This window comes from Agrilus planipennis, unplaced genomic scaffold (assembly GCF_000699045.2).
Source record: "Agrilus planipennis isolate EAB-ADULT unplaced genomic scaffold, Apla_2.0 scaffold17, whole genome shotgun sequence".
NCBI classification, from domain to species: Eukaryota; Metazoa; Arthropoda; class Insecta; order Coleoptera; family Buprestidae; genus Agrilus; species Agrilus planipennis.
In genome coordinates this window covers 1,496,665-1,497,408 of record NW_020439021.1, presented here as the reverse complement: position 1 = coordinate 1,497,408, position 744 = coordinate 1,496,665, and positions in this window count along the sequence as shown.

Here is a 744-nt window from a genome sequence, read left to right as displayed (position 1 = left end):
AAGAATTATTTGTTGCTGAATTGAAGAAACTATAACATAAAGATAGAAAAACTATATCTCAATCACTTCAAACAGAAAAATATAAATCATACTCAATCTTCGCAGCTGGTGATTAAGTGCAAACACCACTATTAGTTTAGAGAAACTCCAATATTTTAAAGTTAAACTTAAGTTAATGTAGTTAAAATTACATAGGTACTACAAAAAAGTATTTTGCATTTAGCATTTAAAATACAAATGGGAAATCTATTTCGTATTTTACATTTGCAACAACAAATCAAAAAAGTATTTGCATTTTGTATTTAAACACTTTTAAAAAACCATTTTGCACATCTTATAATCTAGCCGCACATTACAAGACAGTAAAGCGAACTAGGGTTTGATTGAGACTTTTTAATCCTGAATTTGCTTGATTCTCTTACCATTTTCTTAATTATCCTTATTGAATCTCAAGTCTAGCTTGAAACAGTTTAGGGTAGATGTATCTAACTAAAGAAAGTAGGTACTCAAGCTAAATAATAATGAATGCGTGTCTAACTTGGTCGTTTCCAAAGGTTGTTCCTGTCAAAAATAATATTATTAAAGTCGCGGAAATTAAATTTAAGGAACAATGGCGATCCGAAGTTCTTATTCCTGTCGCGGTTCTTGTTTTAAATGTAGACTAATTAAAAATAAGTCGTCGGTAGAAATAGGAATGGAGAATGTTTTCAGTGGAACGTGGCAGAAGGGCCTTGTCTGGCAATT